Raw genomic sequence first — 26,969 nt, forward strand, 5'->3', positions numbered from 1 at the left:
AGAGACCGTATGAGATCGCGGCAAAAGCAAACTGCCCCCACCTGGTCTCGAGCCCGCGATCCAAAATACGTCACGCTCTCGAGGTACAGAGCAACCAACCGCGCCACGACAGCAGTTGATATAAATCTATGTTCGTTTCTAATACTTAAAGTTCCAGAGACCGTATAAGATCGCGGCAAAAGCAAACTGCCCCCACCTGGTCTCGAGCCCGCGATCCAAAATACGTCACGCTCTCGAGGTACAGAGCAACCAACCGCGCCACGACAGCAGTTGATATAAATCTATGTTCGTTTCTAATACTTAAAGTTCCCAGAGACCGTATGAGATCGCGGCAAAAGCAAACTGCCCCCACCTGGTCTCGAGCCCGCGATCCAAAATACGTCACGCTCTCGAGGTACAGAGCAACCAACCGCGCCACGACAGCAGTTGATATAAATCTATGTTCGTTTCTAATACTTAAAGTTCCCAGAGACCGTATGAGATCGCGGCAAAAGCAAACTGCCCCAACCTGGTCTCGAGCCCGCGATACAAAATACGTCACGCTCTCCAGGTACAGAGCAACCAACCGCGCCACGACAGCAGTTGATATAAATCTATGTTCGTTTCTAATACTTAAAGTTTCCAGAGACCGTATGAGATCGCGGCAAAAGCAAACTGCCCCCACCTGGTCTCGAGCCCGCGATCCAAAATACGTCACGCTCTCGAGGTACAGAGCAAGCAACCGCGCCACGACAGCAGTTGATATAAATCTATGTTCGTTTCTAATACTTAAAGTTTCAGGGGCCGTAAGAGATCGCGGCAAAAGCAAACTGCCCCCACCTGGTCTCGAGCCCGCGATCCAAAATACGTCACGCTCTCGAGGTACAGAGCAACCAACCGCGCCACGACAGCAGTTGATATAAATCTATGTTCGTTTCTAATACTTAAAGTTCCAGGGGCCGTATGAGATCGCGGCAAAAGCAAACTGCCCCCACCTGGTCTCGAGCCCGCGATCCAAAATACGTCACGCTCTCGAGGTACAGAGCAACCAACCGCGCCACGACAGCCGTTGATATAAATCTATGTTCGTTTCTAATACTTAAAGTTCCCAGAGACCGTATGAGATCGCGGCAAAAGCAAACTGCCCCCACCTGGTCTCGAGCCCGCGATCCAAAATACGTCACGCTCTCGAGGTACAGAGCAACCAACCGCGCCACGACAGCAGTTGATATAAATCTATGTTCGTTTCTAATACTTAAAGTTTCCAGAGACCTTATGAGGTCGTGGCAAAAGCAAACTGCCCCCACCTGGTCTCGAGCCCGCGATCCAAAATACGTCACGCTCTCGAGGTACAGAGCAACCAACCGCGCCACGACAGCCGTTGATATAAATCTATGTTCGTTTCTAATACTTAAAGTTCCAGAGACCGTATGAGATCGCGGCAAAAGCAAACTGCCCCCACCTGGTCTCGAGCCCGCGATCCAAAATACGTCACGCTCTCGAGGTACAGAGCAACCAACCGCGCCACGACAGCAGTTGATATAAATCTATGTTCGTTTCTAATACTTAAAGTTCCAGAGACCGTACCAGATCGCGGCAAAAGCAAACTGCCCCCACCTGGTCTCGAGCCCGCGATCCAAAATACGTCACGCTCTCGAGGTACAGAGCAACCAACCGCGCCACGACAGCCGTTGATATAAATCTATGTTCGTTTCTAATACTTAAAGTTCCAGAGACCTTATGAGGTCGTGGCAAAAGCAAACTGCCCCCACCTGGTCTCGAGCCCGCGATCCAAAATACGTCACGCTCTCGAGGTACAGAGCAACCAACCGCGCCACGACAGCCGTTGATATAAATCTATGTTCGTTTCTAATACTTAAAGTTCCAGAGACCGTATGAGATCGCGGAAAAAGCAAACTGCCCCCACCTGGTCTCGAGCCCGCGATCCAAAATACGTCACGCTCTCGAGGTACAGAGCAACCAACCGCGCCACGAGAGCAGTTGATATAAATCTATGTTCGTTTCTATTACTTAAAGTTCCAGAGACCGTATGAGATCGCGGCAAAAGCAAACTGCCCCCACCTGGTCTCGAGCCCGCGATCCAAAATACGTCACGCTCTCGAGGTACAGAGCAACCAACCGCGCCACGACAGCAGTTGATATAAATCTATGTTCGTTTCTAATACTTAAAGTTCCAGAGACCGTATAAGATCGCGGCAAAAGCAAACTGCCCCCACCTGGTCTCGAGCCCGCGATCCAAAATACGTCACGCTCTCGAGGTACAGAGCAACCAACCGCGCCACGACAGCAGTTGATATAAATCTATGTTCGTTTCTAATACTTAAAGTTCCCAGAGACCGTATGAGATCGCGGCAAAAGCAAACTGCCCCACCTGGTCTCGAGCCCGCGATCCAAAATACGTCACGCTCTCGAGGTACAGAGCAACCAACCGCGCCACGACAGCAGTTGATATAAATCTATGTTCGTTTCTAATACTTAAAGTTCCCAGAGACCGTATGAGATCGCGGCAAAAGCAAACTGCCCCCACCTGGTCTCGAGCCCGCGATCCAAAATACGTCACGCTCTCCAGGTACAGAGCAACCAACCGCGCCACGACAGCAGTTGATATAAATCTATGTTCGTTTCTAATACTTAAAGTTTCCAGAGACCGTATGAGATCGCGGCAAAAGCAAACTGCCCCCACCTGGTCTCGAGCCCGCGATCCAAAATACGTCACGCTCTCGAGGTACAGAGCAACCAACCGCGCCACGACAGCAGTTGATATAAATCTATGTTCGTTTCTAATACTTAAAGTTCCCAGAGACCGTATGAGATCGCGGCAAAAGCAAACTGCCCCCACCTGGTCTCGAGCCCGCGATTCAAAATACGTCACGCTCTCGAGGTACAGAGCAACCAACCGCGCCACGACAGCAGTTGATATAAATCTATGTTCGTTTCTAATACTTAAAGTTCCCAGAGACCGTATGAGATCGCGGCAAAAGCAAACTGCCCCCACCTGGTCTCGAGCCCGCGATCCAAAATATGTCACGCTCTCGAGGTACAGAGCAACCAACCGCGCCACGACGGCAGTTGATATAAATCTATGTTCGTTTCTAATACTTAAAGTTTCAGGGGCCGTAAGAGATCGCGGCAAAAGCAAACTGCCCCCACCTGGTCTCGAGCCCGCGATCCAAAATACGTCACGCTCTCGAGGTACAGAGCAACCAACCGCGCCACGACAGCAGTTGATATAAATCTATGTTCGTTTCTAATACTTAAAGTTCCAGGGGCAGTATGAGATCGCGGCAAAAGCAAACTGCCCCCACCTGGTCTCGAGCCCGCGATCCAAAATACGTCACGCTCTCGAGGTACAGAGCAACCAACCGCGCCACGACAGCCGTTGATATAAATCTATGTTCGTTTCTAATACTTAAAGTTCCCAGAGACCGTATGAGATCGCGGCAAAAGCAAACTGCCCCCACCTGGTCTCGAGCCCGCGATCCAAAATACGTCACGCTCTCGAGGTACAGAGCAACCAACCGCGCCACGACAGCAGTTGATATAAATCTATGTTCGTTTCTAATACTTAAAGTTTCCAGAGACCTTATGAGATCGTGGCAAAAGCAAACTGCCCCCACCTGGTCTCGAGCCCGCGATCCAAAATACGTCACGCTCTCGAGGTACAGAGCAACCAACCGCGCCACGACAGCCGTTGATATAAATCTATGTTCGTTTCTAATACTTAAAGTTCCAGAGACCGTATAAGATCGCGGCAAAAGCAAACTGCCCCCACCTGGTCTCGAGCCCGCGATCCAAAATACGTCACGCTCTCGAGGTACAGAGCAACCAACCGCGCCACGACAGCCGTTGATATAAATCTATGTTCGTTTCTAATACTTAAAGTTCCAGAGACCGTATGAGATCGCGGCAAAAGCAAACTGCCCCCACCTGGTCTCGAGCCCGCGATCCAAAATACGTCACGCTCTCGAGGTACAGAGCAACCAACCGCGCCACGACAGCAGTTGATATAAATCTATGTTCGTTTCTAATACTTAAAGTTCCCGAGACCGTATGAGATCGCGGCAAAAGCAAACTGCCCCCACCTGGTCTCGAGCCCGCGATCCAAAATACGTCACGCTCTCGAGGTACAGAGCAACCAACCGCGCCACGACAGCAGTTGATATAAATCTATGTTCGTTTCTAATACTTAAAGTTCCCAGAGACCGTATGAGATCGCGGCAAAAGCAAACTGCCCCCACCTGGTCTCGAGCTCGCGATCCAAAATACGTCACGCTCTCGAGGTACAGAGCAACCAACCGCGCCACGACAGCAGTTGATATAAATCTATGTTCGTTTCTAATACTTAAAGTTCCCAGAGACCGTATGAGATCGCGGCAAAAGCAAACTGCCCCCACCTGGTCTCGAGCCCGCGATCCAAAATACGTCACGCTCTCGAGGTACAGAGCAACCAACCGCGCCACGACAGCAGTTGATATAAATCTATGTTCGTTTCTAATACTTAAAGTTCCCAGAGACCGTATAAGATCGCGGCAAAAGCAAACTGCCACCTCATGGTCTCGAGCCCGCGATCCAAAATACGTCACGCTCTCGAGGTACAGAGCAACCAACCGCGCCACGACAGCAGTTGATATAAATCTATGTTCGTTTCTAATACTTAAAGTTCCCAGAGACCGTATGAGATCGCGGCAAAAGCAAACTGCCCCCACCTGGTCTCGAGCCCGCGATCCAAAATACGTCACGCTCTGGATGTACAGAGCAACCAACCGCGCCACGACAGCAGTTGATATAAATCTATGTTCGTTTCTAATACTTAAAGTTCCCAGAGACCGTATGAGATCGCGGCAAAAGCAAACTGCCCCCACCTGGTCTCGAGCCCGCGATCCAAAATACGTCACGCTCTCGAGGTACAGAGCAACCAACCGCGCCACGACAGCCGTTGATATAAATCTATGTTCGTTTCTAATACTTAAAGTTCCAGAGACCGTATAAGATCGCGGCAAAAGCAAACTGCCCCCACCTGGTCTCGAGCCCGCGATCCAAAATACGTCACGCTCTCGAGGTACAGAGCAACCAACCGCGCCACGACAGCAGTTGATATAAATCTATGTTCGTTTCTAATACTTAAAGTTCCCAGAGACCGTATGAGATCGCGGCAAAAGCAAACTGCCCCACCTGGTCTCGAGCCCGCGATCCAAAATACGTCACGCTCTCGAGGTACAGAGCAACCAACCGCGCCACGACAGCAGTTGATATAAATCTATGTTCGTTTCTAATACTTAAAGTTCCCAGAGACCGTATGAGATCGCGGCAAAAGCAAACTGCCCCCACCTGGTCTCGAGCCCGCGATCCAAAATACGTCACGCTCTCCAGGTACAGAGCAACCAACCGCGCCACGACAGCAGTTGATATAAATCTATGTTCGTTTCTAATACTTAAAGTTTCCAGAGACCGTATGAGATCGCGGCAAAAGCAAACTGCCCCCACCTGGTCTCGAGCCCGCGATCCAAAATACGTCACGCTCTCGAGGTACAGAGCAACCAACCGCGCCACGACAGCAGTTGATATAAATCTATGTTCGTTTCTAATACTTAAAGTTCCCAGAGACCGTATGAGATCGCGGCAAAAGCAAACTGCCCCCACCTGGTCTCGAGCCCGCGATTCAAAATACGTCACGCTCTCGAGGTACAGAGCAACCAACCGCGCCACGACAGCAGTTGATATAAATCTATGTTCGTTTCTAATACTTAAAGTTCCCAGAGACCGTATGAGATCGCGGCAAAAGCAAACTGCCCCCACCTGGTCTCGAGCCCGCGATCCAAAATATGTCACGCTCTCGAGGTACAGAGCAACCAACCGCGCCACGTCGGCAGTTGATATAAATCTATGTTCGTTTCTAATACTTAAAGTTTCAGGGGCCGTAAGAGATCGCGGCAAAAGCAAACTGCCCCCACCTGGTCTCGAGCCCGCGATCCAAAATACGTCACGCTCTCGAGGTACAGAGCAACCAACCGCGCCACGACAGCAGTTGATATAAATCTATGTTCGTTTCTAATACTTAAAGTTCCAGGGGCAGTATGAGATCGCGGCAAAAGCAAACTGCCCCCACCTGGTCTCGAGCCCGCGATCCAAAATACGTCACGCTCTCGAGGTACAGAGCAACCAACCGCGCCACGACAGCCGTTGATATAAATCTATGTTCGTTTCTAATACTTAAAGTTCCCAGAGACCGTATGAGATCGCGGCAAAAGCAAACTGCCCCCACCTGGTCTCGAGCCCGCGATCCAAAATACGTCACGCTCTCGAGGTACAGAGCAACCAACCGCGCCACGACAGCAGTTGATATAAATCTATGTTCGTTTCTAATACTTAAAGTTTCCAGAGACCTTATGAGATCGTGGCAAAAGCAAACTGCCCCCACCTGGTCTCGAGCCCGCGATCCAAAATACGTCACGCTCTCGAGGTACAGAGCAACCAACCGCGCCACGACAGCCGTTGATATAAATCTATGTTCGTTTCTAATACTTAAAGTTCCAGAGACCGTATAAGATCGCGGCAAAAGCAAACTGCCCCCACCTGGTCTCGAGCCCGCGATCCAAAATACGTCACGCTCTCGAGGTACAGAGCAACCAACCGCGCCACGACAGCCGTTGATATAAATCTATGTTCGTTTCTAATACTTAAAGTTCCAGAGACCGTATGAGATCGCGGCAAAAGCAAACTGCCCCCACCTGGTCTCGAGCCCGCGATCCAAAATACGTCACGCTCTCGAGGTACAGAGCAACCAACCGCGCCACGACAGCAGTTGATATAAATCTATGTTCGTTTCTAATACTTAAAGTTCCCGAGACCGTATGAGATCGCGGCAAAAGCAAACTGCCCCCACCTGGTCTCGAGCCCGCGATCCAAAATACGTCACGCTCTCGAGGTACAGAGCAACCAACCGCGCCACGACAGCAGTTGATATAAATCTATGTTCGTTTCTAATACTTAAAGTTCCCAGAGACCGTATGAGATCGCGGCAAAAGCAAACTGCCCCCACCTGGTCTCGAGCTCGCGATCCAAAATACGTCACGCTCTCGAGGTACAGAGCAACCAACCGCGCCACGACAGCAGTTGATATAAATCTATGTTCGTTTCTAATACTTAAAGTTCCCAGAGACCGTATGAGATCGCGGCAAAAGCAAACTGCCCCCACCTGGTCTCGAGCCCGCGATCCAAAATACGTCACGCTCTCGAGGTACAGAGCAACCAACCGCGCCACGACAGCAGTTGATATAAATCTATGTTCGTTTCTAATACTTAAAGTTCCCAGAGACCGTATAAGATCGCGGCAAAAGCAAACTGCCACCTCATGGTCTCGAGCCCGCGATCCAAAATACGTCACGCTCTCGAGGTACAGAGCAACCAACCGCGCCACGACAGCAGTTGATATAAATCTATGTTCGTTTCTAATACTTAAAGTTCCCAGAGACCGTATGAGATCGCGGCAAAAGCAAACTGCCCCCACCTGGTCTCGAGCCCGCGATCCAAAATACGTCACGCTCTGGATGTACAGAGCAACCAACCGCGCCACGACAGCAGTTGATATAAATCTATGTTCGTTTCTAATACTTAAAGTTCCCAGAGACCGTATGAGATCGCGGCAAAAGCAAACTGCCCCCACCTGGTCTCGAGCCCGCGATCCAAAATACGTCACGCTCTCGAGGTACAGAGCAACCAACCGCGCCACGACAGCCGTTGATATAAATCTATGTTCGTTTCTAATACTTAAAGTTCCCAGAGACCGTATGAGATCGCGGCAAAAGCAAACTGCCCCCACCTGGTCTCGAGCCCGCGATCCAAAATACGTCACGCTCTCGAGGTACAGAGCAACCAACCGCGCCACGACAGCAGTTGATATAAATCTATGTTCGTTTCTAATACTTAAAGTTTCCAGAGACCTTATGAGATCGTGGCAAAAGCAAACTGCCCCCACCTGGTCTCGAGCCCGCGATCCAAAATACGTCACGCTCTCGAGGTACAGAGCAACCAACCGCGCCACGACAGCCGTTGATATAAATCTATGTTCGTTTCTAATACTTAAAGTTCCAGAGACCGTATAAGATCGCGGCAAAAGCAAACTGCCCCCACCTGGTCTCGAGCCCGCGATCCAAAATACGTCACGCTCTCGAGGTACAGAGCAACCAACCGCGCCACGACAGCCGTTGATATAAATCTATGTTCGTTTCTAATACTTAAAGTTCCAGAGACCGTATGAGATCGCGGCAAAAGCAAACTGCCCCCACCTGGTCTCGAGCCCGCGATCCAAAATACGTCACGCTCTCGAGGTACAGAGCAACCAACCGCGCCACGACAGCAGTTGATATAAATCTATGTTCGTTTCTAATACTTAAAGTTCCCGAGACCGTATGAGATCGCGGCAAAAGCAAACTGCCCCCACCTGGTCTCGAGCCCGCGATCCAAAATACGTCACGCTCTCGAGGTACAGAGCAACCAACCGCGCCACGACAGCAGTTGATATAAATCTATGTTCGTTTCTAATACTTAAAGTTCCCAGAGACCGTATGAGATCGCGGCAAAAGCAAACTGCCCCCACCTGGTCTCGAGCTCGCGATCCAAAATACGTCACGCTCTCGAGGTACAGAGCAACCAACCGCGCCACGACAGCAGTTGATATAAATCTATGTTCGTTTCTAATACTTAAAGTTCCCAGAGACCGTATGAGATCGCGGCAAAAGCAAACTGCCCCCACCTGGTCTCGAGCCCGCGATCCAAAATACGTCACGCTCTCGAGGTACAGAGCAACCAACCGCGCCACGACAGCAGTTGATATAAATCTATGTTCGTTTCTAATACTTAAAGTTCCCAGAGACCGTATAAGATCGCGGCAAAAGCAAACTGCCACCTCATGGTCTCGAGCCCGCGATCCAAAATACGTCACGCTCTCGAGGTACAGAGCAACCAACCGCGCCACGACAGCAGTTGATATAAATCTATGTTCGTTTCTAATACTTAAAGTTCCCAGAGACCGTATGAGATCGCGGCAAAAGCAAACTGCCCCCACCTGGTCTCGAGCCCGCGATCCAAAATACGTCACGCTCTGGATGTACAGAGCAACCAACCGCGCCACGACAGCAGTTGATATAAATCTATGTTCGTTTCTAATACTTAAAGTTCCCAGAGACCGTATGAGATCGCGGCAAAAGCAAACTGCCCCCACCTGGTCTCGAGCCCGCGATCCAAAATACGTCACGCTCTCGAGGTACAGAGCAACCAACCGCGCCACGACAGCAGTTGATATAAATCTATGTTCGTTTCTAATACTTAAAGTTCCCAGAGACCGTATGAGATCGCGGCAAAAGCAAACTGCCCCCACCTGGTCTCGAGCCCGCGATCCAAAATACGTCACGCTCTCGAGGTACAGAGCAACCAACCGCGCCACGACAGCAGTTGATATAAATCTATGTTCGTTTCTAATACTTAAAGTTCCAGAGACCGTATGAGATCGCGGCAAAAGCAAACTGCCCCCACCTGGTCTCGAGCCCGCGATCCAAAATACGTCACGCTCTCGAGGTACAGAGCAACCAACCGCGCCACGACAGCAGTTGATATAAATCTATGTTCGTTTCTAATACTTAAAGTTCCAGAGACCGTATAAGATCGCGGCAAAAGCAAACTGCCCCCACCTGGTCTCGAGCCCGCGATCCAAAATACGTCACGCTCTCGAGGTACAGAGCAACCAACCGCGCCACGACAGCAGTTGATATAAATCTATGTTCGTTTCTAATACTTAAAGTTCCCGAGACCGTAGAAGATCGCGGCAAAAGCAAACTGCCCCCACCTGGTCTCGAGCCCGCGATCCAAAATACGTCACGCTCTCGAGGTACAGAGCAACCAACCGCGCCACGACAGCAGTTGATATAAATCTATGTTCGTTTCTAATACTTAAAGTTCCCAGAGACCGTATGAGATCGCGGCAAAAGCAAACTGCCCCCACCTGGTCTCGAGCCCGCGATCCAAAATACGTCACGCTCTCGAGGTACAGAGCAACCAACCGCGCCACGACAGCAGTTGATATAAATCTATGTTCGTTTCTAATACTTAAAGTTCCAGAGACCGTATGAGATCGCGGCAAAAGCAAACTGCCCCCACCTGGTCTCGAGCCCGCGATCCAAAATACGTCACGCTCTGGATGTACAGAGCAACCAACCGCGCCACGACAGCAGTTGATATAAATCTATGTTCGTTTCTCATACTTAAAGTTCCAGAGACCGTACCAGATCGTGGCAAAAGCAAACTGCCCCCACCTGGTCTCGAGCCCGCGATCCAAAATACGTCACGCTCTCGAGGTACAGAGCAACCAACAGCGCCACGACAGCAGTTGATATAAATCTATGTTCGTTTCTAATACTTAAAGTTCCAGAGACCGTACGAGATCGTGGCAAAAGCAAACTGCCCCCACCTGGTCTCGAGCCCGCGATCCAAAATACGTCACGCTCTCGAGGTACAGAGCAACCAACCGCGCCACGACAGCAGTTGATATAAATCTATGTTCGTTTCTAATACTTAAAGTTTCAGAGACCGTATAAGATCGCGGCAAAAGCAAACTGCCCCCACCTGGTCTCGAACCCGCGATCCAAAATACGTCACGCTCTCGAGGTACAGAGCAACCAACCGGGCCACGACAGCAGTTGATATAAATCTATGTTCGTTTCTAATACTTAAAGTTCCAGAGACCGTATAAGATCGCGGCAAAAGCAAACTGCCCCCACCTGGTCTCGAGCCCGCGATCCAAAATACGTCACGCTCTCGAGGTACAGAGCAACCAACCGCGCCACGACAGCAGTTGATATAAATCTATGTTCGTTTCTAATACTTAAAGTTCCCAGAGACCGTGTGAGATCGCGGCAAAAGCAAACTGCCCCCACCTGGTCTCGAGCCCGCGATCCAAAATACGTCACGCTCTGGATGTACAGAGCAACCAACCGCGCCACGACAGCAGTTGATATAAATCTATGTTCGTTTCTTATACTTAAAGTTCCCAGAGACCGTACCAGATCGCGGCAAAAGCAAACTGCCCCCACCTGGTCTCGAGCCCGCGATCCAAAATACGTCACGCTCTCGAGGTACAGAGCAACCAACCGCGTCACGACAGCAGTTGATATAAATCTATGTTCGTTTCTAATACTTAAAGTTCCCAGAGACCGTATGAGATCGCGGCAAAAGCAAACTGCCCCCACCTGGTCTCGAGCCCGCGATCCAAAATACGTCACGCTCTCGAGGTACAGAGCAACCAACCGCGTCACGACAGCAGTTGATATAAATCTATGTTCGTTTCTAATACTTAAAGTTCCCAGAGACCGTATGAGATCGCGGCAAAAGCAAACTGCCCCCACCTGGTCTCGAGCCCGCGATCCAAAATACGTCACGCTCTCGAGGTACAGAGCAACCAACCGCGCCACGACAGCAGTTGATATAAATCTATGTTCGTTTCTAATACTTAAAGTTCCAGAGACCGTATAAGATCGCGGCAAAAGCAAACTGCCCCCACCTGGTCTCGAGCCCGCGATCCAAAATACGTCACGCTCTCGAGATACAGAGCAACCAACCGCGCCACGACAGCAGTTGATATAAATCTATGTTCGTTTCTAATACTTAAAGTTCCCAGAGACCGTATGAGATCGCGGCAAAAGCAAACTGCCCCCACCTGGTCTCGAGCCCGCGATCCAAAATACGTCACGCTCTCGAGGTACAAAGCAACCAACCGCGCCACGACAGCAGTTGATATAAATCTATGTTCGTTTCTAATACTTAAAGTTCCAGAGACCGTACGAGATCGTGGCAAAAGCAAACTGCCCCCACCTGGTCTCGAGCCCGCGATCCAAAATACGTCACGCTCTCGAGGTACAGAGCAACCAACCGCGCCACGACAGCAGTTGATATAAATCTATGTTCGTTTCTAATACTTAAAGTTCCAGAGACCGTATAAGATCGCGGCAAAAGCAAACTGCCCCCACCTGGTCTCGAGCCCGCGATCCAAAATACGTCACGCTCTCGAGGTACAGAGCAACCAACCGCGCCACGACAGCAGTTGATATAAATCTATGTTCGTTTCTAATACTTAAAGTTCCAGAGACCGTATAAGATCGCGGCAAAAGCAAACTGCCCCCACCTGGTCTCGAGCCCGCGATCCAAAATACGTCACGCTCTCGAGGTACAGAGCAACCAACCGCGCCACGACAGCAGTTGATATAAATCTATGTTCGTTTCTAATACTTAAAGTTCCCAGAGACCGTATGAGATCGCGGCAAAAGCAAACTGCCCCCACCTGGTCTCGAGCTCGCGATCCAAAATACGTCACGCTCTCGAGGTACAGAGCAACCAACCGCGCCACGACAGCAGTTGATATAAATCTATGTTCGTTTCTAATACTTAAAGTTCCAGAGCCGTATAAGATCGCGGCAAAAGCAAACTGCCCCCACCTGGTCTCGAACCCGCGATCCAAAATACGTCACGCTCTCGAGGTACAGAGCAACCAACCGCGCCACGACAGCAGTTGATATAAATCTATGTTCGTTTCTAATACTTAAAGTTCCAGAGACCGTATAAGATCGCGGCAAAAGCAAACTGCCCCCACCTGGTCTCGAGCCCGCGATCCAAAATACGTCACGCTCTCGAGGTACAAAGCAACCAACCGCGCCACGACAGCAGTTGATATAAATCTATGTTCGTTTCTAATACTTAAAGTTCCAGAGACCGTACGAGATCGTGGCAAAAGCAAACTGCCCCCACCTGGTCTCGAGCCCGCGATCCAAAATACGTCACGCTCTCGAGGTACAGAGCAACCAACCGCGCCACGACAGCAGTTGATATAGATCTATGTTCGTTTCTAATACTTAAAGTTCCAGAGACCGTACCAGATCGCGGCAAAAGCAAACTGCCCCCACCTGGTCTCGAGCCCGCGATCCAAAATACGTCACGCTCTCGAGGTACAGAGCAACCAACCGCGCCACGACAGCAGTTGATATAAATCTATGTTCGTTTCTAATACTTAAAGTTCCAGAGACCGTATAAGATCGCGGCAAAAGCAAACTGCCCCCACCTGGTCTCGAGCCCGCGATCCAAAATACGTCACGCTCTCGAGGTACAGAGCAACCAACCGCGCCACGACAGCAGTTGATATAAATCTATGTTCGTTTATAATACTTAAAGTTCCCAGAGACCGTATAAGATCGCGGCAAAAGCAAACTGCCCACACCTGGTCTCGAGCCCGCGATCCAAAATACGTCACGCTCTGGATGTACAGAGCAACCAACCGCGCCACGAGAGCAGTTGATATAAATCTATGTTCGTTTCTAATACTTAAAGTTTCAGAGACCGTATAAGATCGCGGCAAAAGCAAACTGCCCCCACCTGGTCTCGAACCCGCGATCCAAAATACTTCACGCTCTCGAGGTACAGAGCAACCAACCGGGCCACGACAGCAGTTGATATAAATCTATGTTCGTTTCTAATACTTAAAGTTCCAGAGACCGTATAAGATCGCGGCAAAAGCAAACTGCCCCCACCTGGTCTCGAGCCCGCGATCCAAAATACGTCACGCTCTCGAGGTACAGAGCAACCAACCGCGCCACGACAGCAGTTGATATAAATCTATGTTCGTTTCTAATACTTAAAGTTCCCAGAGACCGTGTGAGATCGCGGCAAAAGCAAACTGCCCCCACCTGGTCTCGAGCCCGCGATCCAAAATACGTCACGCTCTGGATGTACAGAGCAACCAACCGCGCCACGACAGCAGTTGATATAAATCTATGTTCGTTTCTTATACTTAAAGTTCCCAGAGACCGTACCAGATCGCGGCAAAAGCAAACTGCCCCCACCTGGTCTCGAGCCCGCGATCCAAAATACGTCACGCTCTCGAGGTACAGAGCAACCAACCGCGTCACGACAGCAGTTGATATAAATCTATGTTCGTTTCTAATACTTAAAGTTCCCAGAGACCGTATGAGATCGCGGCAAAAGCAAACTGCCCCCACCTGGTCTCGAGCCCGCGATCCAAAATACGTCACGCTCTCGAGGTACAGAGCAACCAACCGCGTCTCGACAGCAGTTGATATAAATCTATGTTCGTTTCTAATACTTAAAGTTCCCAGAGACCGTATGAGATCGCGGCAAAAGCAAACTGCCCCCACCTGGTCTCGAGCCCGCGATCCAAAATACGTCACGCTCTCGAGGTACAGAGCAACCAACCGCGCCACGACAGCAGTTGATATAAATCTATGTTCGTTTCTAATACTTAAAGTTCCAGAGACCGTATAAGATCGCGGCAAAAGCAAACTGCCCCCACCTGGTCTCGAGCCCGCGATCCAAAATACGTCACGCTCTCGAGGTACAGAGCAACCAACCGCGCCACGACAGCAGTTGATATAAATCTATGTTCGTTTCTAATACTTAAAGTTCCCAGAGACCGTATGAGATCGCGGCAAAAGCAAACTGCCCCCACCTGGTCTCGAGCCCGCGATCCAAAATACGTCACGCTCTCGAGGTACAGAGCAACCAACCGCGCCACGACAGCAGTTGATATAAATCTATGTTCGTTTCTAATACTTAAAGTTCCAGAGCCGTATAAGATCGCGGCAAAAGCAAACTGCCCCCACCTGGTCTCGAACCCGCGATCCAAAATACGTCACGCTCTCGAGGTACAGAGCAACCAACCGCGCCACGACAGCAGTTGATATAAATCTATGTTCGTTTCTAATACTTAAAGTTCCAGAGACCGTATGAGATCGCGGCAAAAGCAAACTGCCCCCACCTGGTCTCGAGCCCGCGATCCAAAATACGTCACGCTCTCGAGGTACAGAGCAACCAACCGCGCCACGACAGCAGTTGATATAGATCTATGTTCGTTTCTAATACTTAAAGTTCCAGAGACCGTACCAGATCGCGGCAAAAGCAAACTGCCCCCACCTGGTCTCGAGCCCGCATCCAAAATACGTCACGCTCTCGAGGTACAGAGCAACCAACCGCGCCACGACAGCAGTTGATATAAATCTATGTTCGTTTCTAATACTTAAAGTTCCAGAGACCGTATAAGATCGCGGCAAAAGCAAACTGCCCCCACCTGGTCTCGAGCCCGCGATCCAAAATACGTCACGGTCTCGAGGTACAGAGCAACCAACCGCGCCACGACAGCAGTTGATATAAATCTATGTTCGTTTCTAATACTTAAAGTTCCCAGAGACCGTATGAGATCGCGGCAAAAGCAAACTGCCCCCACCTGGTCTCGAGCCCGCGATCCAAAATACGTCACGCTCTCGAGGTACAGAGCAACCAACCGCGCCACGACAGCAGTTGATATAAATCTATGTTCGTTTCTAATACTTAAAGTTCCAGAGACCGTATAAGATCGCGGCAAAAGCAAACTGCCCCCACCTGGTCTCGAGCCCGCGATCCAAAATACGTCACGCTCTCGAGGTACAGAGCAACCAACCGCGCCACGACAGCAGTTGATATAAATCTATGTTCGTTTCTAATACTTAAAGTTCCCAGAGACCGTATGAGATCGCGGCAAAAGCAAACTGCCCCCACCTGGTCTCGAGCCCGCGATCCAAAATACGTCACGCTCTCGAGGTACAGAGCAACCAACCGCGCCACGACAGCAGTTGATATAAATCTATGTTCGTTTCTAATACTTAAAGTTCCAGAGCCGTATAAGATCGCGGCAAAAGCAAACTGCCCCCACCTGGTCTCGAACCCGCGATCCAAAATACGTCACGCTCTCGAGGTACAGAGCAACCAACCGCGCCACGACAGCAGTTGATATAAATCTATGTTCGTTTCTAATACTTAAAGTTCCAGAGACCGTATAAGATCGCGGCAAAAGCAAACTGCCCCCACCTGGTCTCGAGCCCGCGATCCAAAATACGTCACGCTCTCGAGGTACAGAGCAACCAACCGCGCCACGACAGCAGTTGATATAGATCTATGTTCGTTTCTAATACTTAAAGTTCCAGAGACCGTACCAGATCGCGGCAAAAGCAAACTGCCCCCACCTGGTCTCGAGCCCGCATCCAAAATACGTCACGCTCTCGAGGTACAGAGCAACCAACCGCGCCACGACAGCAGTTGATATAAATCTATGTTCGTTTCTAATACTTAAAGTTCCAGAGACCGTATAAGATCGCGGCAAAAGCAAACTGCCCCCACCTGGTCTCGAGCCCGCGATCCAAAATACGTCACGCTCTCGAGGTACAGAGCAACCAACCGCGCCACGACAGCAGTTGATATAAATCTATGTTCGTTTCTAATACTTAAAGTTCCCAGAGACCGTATGAGATCGCGGCAAAAGCAAACTGCCCCCACCTGGTCTCGAGCCCGCGATCCAAAATACGTCACGCTCTCGAGGTACAGAGCAACCAACCGCGCCACGACAGCAGTTGATATAAATCTATGTTCGTTTCTAATACTTAAAGTTCCAGAGCCGTATAAGATCGCGGCAAAAGCAAACTGCCCCCACCTGGTCTCGAACCCGCGATCCAAAATACGTCACGCTCTCGAGGTACAGAGCAACCAACCGCGCCACGACAGCAGTTGATATAAATCTATGTTCGTTTCTAATACTTAAAGTTCCAGAGACCGTATAAGATCGCGGCAAAAGCAAACTGCCCCCACCTGGTCTCGAGCCCGCGATCCAAAATACGTCACGCTCTCGAGGTACAAAGCAACCAACCGCGCCACGACAGCAGTTGATATAAATCTATGTTCGTTTCTAATACTTAAAGTTCCAGAGACCGTACGAGATCGTGGCAAAAGCAAACTGCCCCCACCTGGTCTCGAGCCCGCGATCCAAAATACGTCACGCTCTCGAGGTACAGAGCAACCAACCGCGCCACGACAGCAGTTGATATAGATCTATGTTCGTTTCTAATACTTAAAGTTCCAGAGACCGTACCAGATCGCGGCAAAAGCAAACTGCCCCCACCTGGTCTCGAGCCCGCGATCCAAAATACGTCACGCTCTCGAGGTACAGAGCAACCAACCGCGCCACGACAGCAGTTGATATAAATCTATGTTCGTTTCTAATACTTAAAGTTCCAGAGACCGTATAAGATCGCGGCAAAAGCAAACTGCCCCCACCTGGTCTCGAGCCCGCGATCCAAAATACGTCACGCTCTCGAGGTACAGAGCAACCAACCGCGCCACGACAGCAGTTGATATAAATCTATGTTCGTTTATAATACTTAAAGTTCCCAGAGACCGTATGAGATCGCGGCAAAAGCAAACTGCCCACACCTGGTCTCGAGCCCGCGATCCAAAATACGTCACGCTCTGGATGTACAGAGCAACCAACCGCGCCACGACAGCAGTTGATATAAATCTATGTTCGTTTCTTATACTTAAAGTTCCAGAGACCGTACCAGATCGCGGCAAAAGCAAACTGCCCCCACCTGGTCTCGAGCCCGCGATCCAAAATACGTCACGCTCTCGAGGTACAGAGCAACCAACCGCGTCACGACAGCAGTTGATATAAATCTATGTTCGTTTCTAATACTTAAAGTTCCCAGAGACCGTATGAGATCGCGGCAAAAGCAAACTGCCCCCACCTGGTCTCGAGCCCGCGATCCAAAATACGTCACGCTCTCGAGGTACAGAGCAACCAACCGCGTCACGACAGCAGTTGATATAAATCTATGTTCGTTTCTAATACTTAAAGTTCCCAGAGACCGTATGAGATCGCGGCAAAAGCAAACTGCCCCCACCTGGTCTCGAGCCCGCGATCCAAAATACGTCACGCTCTCGAGGTACAGAGCAACCAACCGCGCCACGACAGCAGTTGATATAAATCTATGTTCGTTTCTAATACTTAAAGTTCCAGGGGCCGTATGAGATCGCGGCAAAAGCAAACTGCCCCCACCTGGTCTCGAGCCCGCGATCCAAAATACGTCACGCTCTCGAGGTACAGAGCAACCAACCGCGCCACGACAGCAGTTGATATAAATCTATGTTCGTTTCTAATACTTAAAGTTCCCAGAGACCGTATGAGATCGCGGCAAAAGCAAACTGCCCCCACCTGGTCTCGAGCCCGCGATCCAAAATACGTCACGCTCTCGAGGTACAGAGCAACCAACCGCGCCACGACAGCAGTTGATATAAATCTATGTTCGTTTCTAATACTTAAAGTTCCCAGAGACCGTATGAGATCGCGGCAAAAGCAAACTGCCCCCACCTGGTCTCGAGCCCGCGATCCAAAATACGTCACGCTCTCGAGGTACAGAGCAACCAACCGCGCCACGACAGCAGTTGATATAAATCTATGTTCGTTTCTAATACTTAAAGTTCCCAGAGACCGTATAAGATCGCGGAAAAGGCAAACTTCCCCCACCTGGTCTCGAGCCCGCGATCCAAAATACGTCACGCTCTCGCAGTACAGAGCAACCAACCGCGCCACGACAGCCGTTGATATAAATCTATGTTCGTTTCTAATACTTAAAGTTCCAGAGACCGTATGAGATCGCGGCAAAAGCAAACTGCCCCACCTGGTCTCGAGCCCGCGATCCAAAATACGTCACGCTCTCGAGGTACAGAGCAACCAACCGCGCCACGACAGCAGTTGATATAAATCTAGGTTCGTTTCTCATACTTAAAGTTCCAGAGACCGTACCAGATCGTGGCAAAAGCAAACTGCCCCCACCTGGTCTCGAGCCCGCGATCCAAAATACGTCACGCTCTCGAGGTACAGAGCAACCAACCGCGCCACGACAGCAGTTGATATAGATCTATGTTCGTTTCTAATACTTAAAGTTCCAGAGACCGTACGAGATCGTGGCAAAAGCAAACTGCCCCCACCTGGTCTCGAGCCCGCGATCCAAAATACGTCACGCTCTCGAGGTACAGAGCAACCAACCGCGCCACGACAGCAGTTGATATAAATCTATGTTCGTTTCTAATACTTAAAGTTCCAGAGACCGTATAAGATCGCGGCAAAAGCAAACTGCCCCCACCTGGTCTCGAGCCCGCGATCCAAAATACGTCACGCTCTCGAGGTACAGAGCAACCAACCGCGCCACGACAGCAGTTGATATAAATCTATGTTCGTTTCTAATACTTAAAGTTCCCAGAGACCGTATGAGATCGCGGCAAAAGCAAACTGCCCCCACCTGGTCTCGAGCCCGCGATCCAAAATACGTCACGCTCTCGAGGTACAGAGCAACCAACCGCGCCACGACAGCAGTTGATATAAATCTATGTTCGTTTCTAATACTTAAAGTTCCAGAGCCGTATAAGATCGCGGCAAAAGCAAACTGCCCCCACCTGGTCTCGAACCCGCGATCCAAAATACGTCACGCTCTCGAGGTACAGAGCAACCAACCGCGCCACGACAGCAGTTGATATAAATCTATGTTCGTTTCTAATACTTAAAGTTCCAGAGACCGTATAAGATCGCGGCAAAAGCAAACTGCCCCCACCTGGTCTCGAGCCCGCGATCCAAAATACGTCACGCTCTCGAGGTACAGAGCAACCAACCGCGCCACGACAGCAGTTGATATAGATCTATGTTCGTTTCTAATACTTAAAGTTCCAGAGACCGTACCAGATCGCGGCAAAAGCAAACTGCCCCCACCTGGTCTCGAGCCCGCATCCAAAATACGTCACGCTCTCGAGGTACAGAGCAACCAACCGCGCCACGACAGCAGTTGATATAAATCTATGTTCGTTTCTAATACTTAAAGTTCCAGAGACCGTATAAGATCGCGGCAAAAGCAAACTGCCCCCACCTGGTCTCGAGCCCGCGATCCAAAATACGTCACGCTCTCGAGGTACAGAGCAACCAACCGCGCCACGACAGCAGTTGATATAAATCTATGTTCGTTTCTAATACTTAAAGTTCCCAGAGACCGTATGAGATCGCGGCAAAAGCAAACTGCCCCCACCTGGTCTCGAGCCCGCGATCCAAAATACGTCACGCTCTCGAGGTACAGAGCAACCAACCGCGCCACGACAGCAGTTGATATAAATCTATGTTCGTTTCTAATACTTAAAGTTCCAGAGCCGTATAAGATCGCGGCAAAAGCAAACTGCCCCCACCTGGTCTCGAACCCGCGATCCAAAATACGTCACGCTCTCGAGGTACAGAGCAACCAACCGCGCCACGACAGCAGTTGATATAAATCTATGTTCGTTTCTAATACTTAAAGTTCCAGAGACCGTATAAGATCGCGGCAAAAGCAAACTGCCCCCACCTGGTCTCGAGCCCGCGATCCAAAATACGTCACGCTCTCGAGGTACAAAGCAACCAACCGCGCCACGACAGCAGTTGATATAAATCTATGTTCGTTTCTAATACTTAAAGTTCCAGAGACCGTACGAGATCGTGGCAAAAGCAAACTGCCCCCACCTGGTCTCGAGCCCGCGATCCAAAATACGTCACGCTCTCGAGGTACAGAGCAACCAACCGCGCCACGACAGCAGTTGATATAGATCTATGTTCGTTTCTAATACTTAAAGTTCCAGAGACCGTACCAGATCGCGGCAAAAGCAAACTGCCCCCACCTGGTCTCGAGCCCGCGATCCAAAATACGTCACGCTCTCGAGGTACAGAGCAACCAACCGCGCCACGACAGCAGTTGATATAAATCTATGTTCGTTTCTAATACTTAAAGTTCCAGAGACCGTATAAGATCGCGGCAAAAGCAAACTGCCCCCACCTGGTTTCGAGCCCGCGATCCAAAATACGTCACGCTCTCGAGGTACAGAGCAACCAACCGCGCCACGACAGCAGTTGATATAAATCTATGTTCGTTTATAATACTTAAAGTTCCCAGAGACCGTATGAGATCGCGGCAAAAGCAAACTGCCCACACCTGGTCTCGAGCCCGCGATCCAAAATACGTCACGCTCTGGATGTACAGAGCAACCAACCGCGCCACGACAGCAGTTGATATAAATCTATGTTCGTTTCTTATACTTAAAGTTCCAGAGACCGTACCAGATCGCGGCAAAAGCAAACTGCCCCCACCTGGTCTCGAGCCCGCGATCCAAAATACGTCACGCTCTCGAGGTACAGAGCAACCAACCGCGTCACGACAGCAGTTGATATAAATCTATGTTCGTTTCTAATACTTAAAGTTCCCAGAGACCGTATGAGATCGCGGCAAAAGCAAACTGCCCCCACCTGGTCTCGAGCCCGCGATCCAAAATACGTCACGCTCTCGAGGTACAGAGCAACCAACCGCGTCACGACAGCAGTTGATATAAATCTATGTTCGTTTCTAATACTTAAAGTTCCCAGAGACCGTATGAGATCGCGGCAAAAGCAAACTGCCCCCACCTGGTCTCGAGCCCGCGATCCAAAATACGTCACGCTCTCGAGGTACAGAGCAACCAACCGCGCCACGACAGCAGTTGATATAAATCTATGTTCGTTTCTAATACTTAAAGTTCCAGGGGCCGTATGAGATCGCGGCAAAAGCAAACTGCCCCCACCTGGTCTCGAGCCCGCGATCCAAAATACGTCACGCTCTCGAGGTACAGAGCAACCAACCGCGTCACGACAGCAGTTGATATAAATCTATGTTCGTTTCTAATACTTAAAGTTCCCAGAGACCGTATGAGATCGCGGCAAAAGCAAACTGCCCCCACCTGGTCTCGAGCCCGCGATCCAAAATACGTCACGCTCTCGAGGTACAGAGCAACCAACCGCGCCACGACAGCAGTTGATATAAATCTATGTTCGTTTCTAATACTTAAAGTTCCCAGAGACCGTACCATATCGCGGCAAAAGCAAACTGCCCCCACCTGGTCTCGAGCCCGCGATCCAAAATACGTCACGCTCTCGAGGTACAGAGCAACCAACCGCGCCACGACAGCAGTTGATATAAATCTATGTTCGTTTCTAATACTTAAAGTTCCCAGAGACCGTATAAGATCGCGGAAAAGGCAAACTGCCCCCACCTGGTCTCGAGCCCGCGATCCAAAATACGTCACGCTCTCGCAGTACAGAGCAACCAACCGCGCCACGACAGCCGTTGATATAAATCTATGTTCGTTTCTAATACTTAAAGTTCCAGAGACCGTATGAGATCGCGGCAAAAGCAAACTGCCCCACCTGGTCTCGAGCCCGCGATCCAAAATACGTCACGCTCTCGAGGTACAGAGCAACCAACCGCGCCACGACAGCAGTTGATATAAATCTAGGTTCGTTTCTCATACTTAAAGTTCCAGAGACCGTACCAGATCGTGGCAAAAGCAAACTGCCCCCACCTGGTCTCGAGCCCGCGATCCAAAATACGTCACGCTCTCGAGGTACAGAGCAACCAACCGCGCCACGACAGCAGTTGATATAGATCTATGTTCGTTTCTAATACTTAAAGTTCCAGAGACCGTACGAGATCGTGGCAAAAGCAAACTGCCCCCACCTGGTCTCGAGCCCGCGATCCAAAATACGTCACGCTCTCGAGGTACAGAGCAACCAACCGCGCCACGACAGCAGTTGATATAGATCTATGTTCGTTTCTAATACTTAAAGTTCCCAGAGACCGTATGAGATCGCGGCAAAAGCAACCTGCCCCCACCTGGTCTCGAGCCCGCGATCCAAAATACGTCACGCTCTCGAGGTACAGAGCAACCAACCGCGCCACGACAGCAGTTGATATAAATCTATGTTCGTTTCTAATACTTAAAGTTCCAGAGACCGTATGAGATCGCGGCAAAAGCAAACTGCCCCCACCTGGTCTCGAGCCCGCGATCCAAAATACGTCACGCTCTCGAGGTACAGAGCAACCAACCGCGCCACGACAGCAGTTGATATAAATCTATGTTCGTTTCTAATACTTAAAGTTCCCAGAGACCGTATAAGATCGCGGCAAAAGCAAACTGCCCCCACCTGGTCTCGAGCCCGCGATCCAAAATACGTCACGCTCTCGAGGTACAGAGCAACCAACCGCGCCACGACAGCAGTTGATATAGATCTATGTTCGTTTCTAATACTTAAAGTTCCCAGAGACCGTATGAGATCGCGGCAAAAGCAAACTGCCCCCACCTGGTCTCGAGCCCGCGATTCAAAATACGTCACGCTCTCGAGGTACAGAGCAACCAACCGCGCCACGACAGCAGTTGATATAAATCTATGTTCGTTTCTAATACTTAAAGTTCCCAGAGCCGTATAAGATCGCGGCAAAAGCAAACTGCCCCCACCTGGTCTCGAGCCCGCGATTCAAAATACGTCACGCTCTCGAGGTACAGAGCAACCAACCGCGCCACGACAGCAGTTGATATAAATCTATGTTCGTTTCTAATACTTAAAGTTCCAGAGACCGTATAAGATCGCGGCAAAAGCAAACTGCCCCCACCTGGTCTCGAGCCCGCGATCCAAAATACGTCACGCTCTCGAGGTACAGAGCAACCAACCGCGCCACGACAGCAGTTGATATAAATCTATGTTCGTTTCTAATACTTAAAGTTCCAGAGACCGTATGAGATCGCGGCAAAAGCAAACTGCCCCCACCTTGTCTCGAGCCCGCGATCCAAAATACGTCACGCTCTCCAGGTACAGAGCAACCAACCGCGCCACGACAGCAGTTGATATAAATCTATGTTCGTTTCTAATACTTAAAGTTCCCAGAGACCGTATAAGATCGCGGAAAAGGCAAACTGCCCCCACCTGGTCTCGAGCCCGCGATCCAAAATACGTCACGCTCTCGCAGTACAGAGCAACCAACCGCGCCACGACAGCAGTTGATATAAATCTATGTTCGTTTCTAATACTTAAAGTTCCAGAGACCGTATGAGATCGCGGCAAAAGCAAACTGCCCCCACCTGGTCTCGAGCCCGCGATCCAAAATACGTCACGCTCTCGAGGTACAGAGCAACCAACCGCGCCACGACAGCAGTTGATATAAATCTATGTTCGTTTCTAATACTTAAAGTTCCAGAGACCGTATGAGATCGCGGCAAAAGCAAACTGCCCCCACCTGGTCTCGAGCCCGCGATCCAAAATACGTCACGCTCTCGAGGTACAGAGCAACCAACCGCGCCACGACAGCAGTTGATATAAATCTAGGTTCGTTTCTCATACTTAAAGTTCCAGAGACCGTACCAGATCGTGGCAAAAGCAAACTGCCCCCACCTGGTCTCGAGCCCGCGATCCAAAATACGTCACGCTCTCGAGGTACAGAGCAACCAACCGCGCCACGACAGCAGTTGATATAAATCTATGTTCGTTTCTAATACTTAAAGTTCCAGAGACCGTACGAGATCGTGGCAAAAGCAAACTGCCCCCACCTGGTCTCGAGCCCGCGATCCAAAATACGTCACGCTCTCGAGGTACAGAGCAACCAACCGCGCCACGACAGCAGTAGATATAGATCTATGTTCGTTTCTAATACTTAAAGTTCCAGAGACCGTACGAGATCGTGGCAAAAGCAAACTGCCCCCACCTGGTCTCGAGCCCGCGATCCAAAATACGTCACGCTCTCGAGGTACAGAGCAACCAACCGCGCCACGACAGCAGTAGATATAGATCTATGTTCGTTTCTAATTCTTAAAGTTCCCAGAGACCGTATGAGATCGCGGCAAAAGCAAACTGCCCCCACCTGGTCTCGAGCCAGCGATCCTAAATACGTCACGCTCTCGAGGTACAGAGCAACCAACCGCGTCACGACAGCAGTTGATATAAATCTATGTTCGTTTCTAATACTTAAAGTTCCAGAGCCGTATAAGATCGCGGCAAAAGCAAACTGCCCCCACCTGGTCTCGAACCCGCGATCCAAAATACGTCACGCTCTCGAGGTACAGAGCAACCAACCGCGCCACGTCAGCAGTTGATATAAATCTATGTTCGTTTCTAATACTTAAAGTTCCAGAGCCGTATAAGATCGCGGCAAAAGCAAACTGCCCCCACCTGGACTCGAGCCCGCGATTCAAAATACGTCACGCTCTCGAGGTACAGAGCAACCAACCGCGCCACGACAGCAGTTGATATAAATCTATGTTCGTTTCTAATACTTAAAGTTCCAGAGCCGTATAAGATCGCGGCAAAAGCAAACTGCCCCCACCTGGTCTCGAACCCGCGATCCAAAATACGTCACGCTCTCGAGGTACAGAGCAACCAACCGCGCCACGACAGCAGTTGATATAAATCTATGTTCGTTTCTAATACTTAAAGTTCCAGAGACCGTATGAGATCGCGGCAAAAGCAAACTGCCCCCACCTGGTCTCGAGCCCGCGATCCAAAATACGTCACGCTCTCGAGGTACAGAGCAACCAAGCGCGCCACGACAGCAGTTGATATAAATCTATGTTCGTTTCTAATACTTAAAGTTCCCAGAGACCGTATAAGATCGCGGAAAAGGCAAACTGCCCCCACCTGGTCTCGAGCCCGCGATCCAAAATACGTCACGCTCTCGCAGTACAGAGCAACCAACCGCGCCACGACAGCAGTTGATATAAATCTATGTTCGTTTCTTATACTTAAAGTTCCAGAGACCGTATGAGATCGCGGCAAAAGCAAACTGCCCCCACCTGGTCTCGAGCCCGCGATCCAAAATACGTCACGCTCTCGAGGTACAGAGCAACCAACCGCGTCACGACAGCAGTTGATATAAATCTATGTTCGTTTCTAATACTTAAAGTTCCCAGAGACTGTATGAGATCGCGGCAAAAGCAAACTGCCCCCACCTGGTCTCGAGCCCGCGATCCAAAATACGTCACGCTCTCGAGGTACAGAGCAACCAACCGCGTCACGACAGCAGTTGATATAAATCTATGTTCGTTTCTAATACTTAAAGTTCCCAGAGACCGTATGAGATCGCGGCAAAAGCAAACTGCCCCCACCTGGTCTCGAGCCCGCGATCCAAAATACGTCACGCTCTCGAGGTACAGAGCAACCAACCGCGCCACGACAGCAGTTGATATAAATCTATGTTCGTTTCTAATACTTAAAGTTCCAGGGGCCGTATGAGATCACGGCAAAAGCAAATTGCCCCTACCTGGTCTCGAGCCCGCGATCCAAAATACGTCACGCTCTCGAGGTACAGAGCAACCAACCGCGCCACGACAGCAGTTGATATAAATCTATGTTCGTTTCTAATACTTAAAGTTCCCACAGACCGGATGAGATCGCGGCAAAAGCAAACTGCCCCCACCTGGTCTCGAGTCCGCGATCCAAAATACGTCACGCTCTCGAGGTACAGAGCAACCAACCGCGCCACGACAGCAGTTGATATAAATCTATGTTCGTTTCTAATACTTAAAGTTCCCAGAGACCGTATAAGATCGCGGAAAAGGCAAACTGCCCCCAGCTGGTCTCGAGCCCGCGATCCAAAATACGTCACGCTCTCGCAGTACAGAGCAACCAACCGCGCCACGACAGCAGTTGATATAAATCTATGTTCGTTTCTTATACTTAAAGTTCCAGAGACCGTATGAGATCGCGGCAAAAGCAAACTGCCCCCACCTGGTCTCGAGCCCGCGATCCAAAATACGTCACGCTCTCGAGGTACAGAGCAACCAACCGCGTCACGACAGCAGTTGATATAAATCTATGTTCGTTTCTAATACTTAAAGTTCCCAGAGACTGTATGAGATCGCGGCAAAAGCAAACTGCCCCCACCTGGTCTCGAGCCCGCGATCCAAAATACGTCACGCTCTCGAGGTACAGAGCAACCAACCGCGTCACGACAGCAGTTGATATAAATCTATGTTCGTTTCTAATACTTAAAGTTCCCAGAGACCGTATGAGATCGCGGCAAAAGCAAACTGCCCCCACCTGGTCTCGAGCCCGCGATCCAAAATACGTCACGCTCTCGAGGTACAGAGCAACCAACCGCGCCACGACAGCAGTTGATATAAATCTATGTTCGTTTCTAATACTTAAAGTTCCAGGGGCCGTATGAGATCACGGCAAAAGCAAATTGCCCCTACCTGGTCTCGAGCCCGCGATCCAAAATACGTCACGCTCTCGAGGTACAGAG

The sequence above is a fragment of the Apostichopus japonicus genome, chromosome 19 (genome assembly GCF_037975245.1).
Source record: "Apostichopus japonicus isolate 1M-3 chromosome 19, ASM3797524v1, whole genome shotgun sequence".
Lineage (NCBI taxonomy): Eukaryota > Metazoa > Echinodermata > Holothuroidea > Aspidochirotida > Stichopodidae > Apostichopus > Apostichopus japonicus.